Below are 3,044 nucleotides of genomic sequence, written 5' to 3'. Positions count from 1 at the left end.
TTTCTTTCTTTCTTTCTTTCTTTCTTTCTTTCTTTCTTTCTTTCTTTCCTTCCTTCCTTCTTTCTTTCTTTCTTTTCTTTTCTTTCTTTTTTGGTTTTTCAAGACAAGGTTTCTCTATGTAGTCCTGGCTGTCCTGGAACTCACTCTGTAGACCAGGCTGGCCTCGAACTCAGAAATCCGCCTGCCTCTGCCTCCCAAGTGCTGGGATTAAAGGCGTGCCCCACCACCGCCCCCAACTCTCATTTTCTTTAACAATAACATTTGTGATTCTGTTGTCTCCACCAAATCAGCCAGGTTAATCTCTCTATGTTAGGTGTAATCTCATCTGCAAAAGCCCCCTATCAGCATATACGCTAATGTGTAGCTGGTCTTTGCTATTCTATGGGTCCTTCTTTATCCCACCTTTCATCCCCCTAGTTTCATCCCCTATCACTAGATAGGAAAGAAAGAAGGATAGAGGGGAGAGAGATAGAGATCCTTGAGTCTAATTTCTTTCTTCTTGTTCCTTCTTTGATCACGACTACTAACAACATGCAATCAAAACCCCTGAACCACCATTTACCACCAACCCCACCTATTGGGGCCCTTGCATTTATATACCCTCTGAAAAATTTCCAGAATTCCAAATGTCCCACAATCACAGAAACCACACCTCCGCTAGTGCACGAGGCAAATCACAGTCAGCTGCTGCAAACAGTCAGAAGCAGCCCCACATCCCCATATGTGGGGTTGAACGAAAGCACAGCCTTATAGTATTTGTGGTGTTTTGTTTTGTTTTTAAGAAACCAAAATTCAGTATAAACTTCCCTTGCTGCTCTATCCTCTCTCTTTCTAAGCTGATCATGACGCCTCTGCAAACACGGTGAACGTTGCTAAGACCCGCCAGACATTCTGCAAGAAATGTAGGAAGCACCAACCTCACAAGGTGACAAGGTACAAGAAGGGCAAGGATTCTTTGTATGTCCAGGGAAAGCGGTGTTATGACAGGAAACAGAGTGGCTATGGTGGGCAGACTAAGCCTATTTTCTGCAAAAAAGGCTGAAACTACAAAGAAGAGCGTGCTGAGACTGGAGTGTGTCGAGCCCAACTGCAGATCTGTGAGGCTGCTGGCTGCTAAGAGACAAGAGCATCATTTTGAACTGGGAGGAGATAAGAAGAGAAAGGGTCAAGTGATCCAGTTCTAGGATGATTCTGTTATGAAGACATAAAATCTTGAACTTAAGAAAAGAAAGAAGGAAGGAAGGAAGGAAGGAAGGGAGGGAGGGAGGGAGGGAGGGAGGGAGGGAGGAAGGAAGGAAAGAAGAAAGGAAGGAAAGAAACCAAAATGCCAGAATTCTCACTACACTAATGTGTTTGCAGGTTCTGGGTATCAGGACGTAGACATCTCAAGGCATGTCAAGGGTTACAGGCCTTTCTGCATTTTTTTTTCCTGTCTACCTGGAGACATACAGAGCTGGTTGAGAGGACAAAAATCACACAGATGTGGTCATCATTGGCAGAGGTACCTTTTATCCTCCTGGGCGTAAGCCTAGAGTCAGACATTCTTTCAGGTTCCACTTCAGACTGCCCGTGTCCCACTGCTACCCACAGCCCAGTGTCTATTCTCTTGGCTGTATCTCTGTCACTCACTGTCACTTGGCCTACGTCAGCACAACTGTGCTACATGTTGTCTTATCCTCAGACCATCTTGATATCTGAAGGCACAGATCACATCTTAGGCCACGAGCCTACTGCAAGGGGCAGATGCTTCTGGCAAATTCTTCAGTCTGACCCAGGTCCAACATGGAAGTCTGGAAAGATCCAGATTCCCATGCAGATTAAACTGGGTGCTGTCCAGCTAGATGGTGAAGGTGAAGTGGTAGTCACAGGAAGGCAGTGTTGAAATTATTTGATTCTTCTGCTTCATCGGAGGCAGGGGCTGTTCTGATTGGATACTAACATCTTATCAACAGGCAGTGGAGTAGGACAGCCAAAGGAGCAGAACATTTCTAGTAAGAGCTTCAGAAACCTAGTAACAATGTTTTACTTCCCCGGGAAGCATGCTGGGTTCCTCAGAAGGAGCCACTGACCATGGGCCTTTAGTCAATGATGGCTCTGACTTAGGGAGGACAAGTCTGGAGCTGAGTCAGCTCCTGGACACCTGGCTGGAGGAGATGACAGGGCCAGAACTGAGCTGGTCTACAAAATTCTTCAAGGTCTCAGTGATTATAATGAAACTAACTCAGCAGCCAATCAAAATTGTACTAATGTTGCTGCTTTGCCCCTACCAATCATATTAGAGATTACCTAACCTTTCTGGAAAATTCCCCTAGACCTGCATAAAAGGGGTCTGCAAACCATTTTGGTGAATGGTTGACCCCTGCATGCTGGTAATTTCTGCAGAATAAATGCTCTTTGCCTTTGCATACTATTTGAGTTTGCGGTCTTCCTTCAGTGATTCTTGGATTCATAGATATATAATTCCTGGTTATGCAGGACTCCAGCCTGATTCTTCAGCCTCCGTTCCCTAACCCGCAAATCTGCAAGCTCTTTCTTGCCGAGTGCAAGCAAACTCTCTAGTTGGAGCAGCTGCTCTGGTCTCCCTGTATAGTATAATGCTGATCTCTAGCACAGTAAACCCACTCAGGATAGACATTACACCTTTTATTTCTCTTGCAAGCAGCTCTTCCAGGAAGCTCATCAAAAGAATAATGCATACTTTGTTGAAATGGGTTAAAGTCCTAACAGTCTGGGTGCTGGAGAGGTGGCTCAGTGGTTAGGAGCACTGGATGATCTTTCAGATGGACCAGGGTTCAGTCCTAGCACCCGGACACCATTCGCCATGGTCTATAACTCTTGTTCCAGGAATCAACGCCCTCTTCTGGCCTCCCCAGACACATACAATTTGTTTTTTCCCACCTGTATTACTATGTTCTTTATTTTTGCAAGGCTGTGTTGTCTTCATACAACTTTTGAATTTATATTTTTCATATAATGTTAGAACAAAAGTTTTTCAAGGTTGTTGTTACCCAGGGACTGACACTCACACTCTCTCTCTCCCTCTC

This window comes from Grammomys surdaster, unplaced genomic scaffold (assembly GCF_004785775.1).
Source record: "Grammomys surdaster isolate TR1022 unplaced genomic scaffold, NIH_TR_1.0 214, whole genome shotgun sequence".
Lineage (NCBI taxonomy): Eukaryota > Metazoa > Chordata > Mammalia > Rodentia > Muridae > Grammomys > Grammomys surdaster.
The sequence above is the reverse complement of the archived record's forward strand: the minus strand, read 5'-3'. Positions refer to the sequence as shown.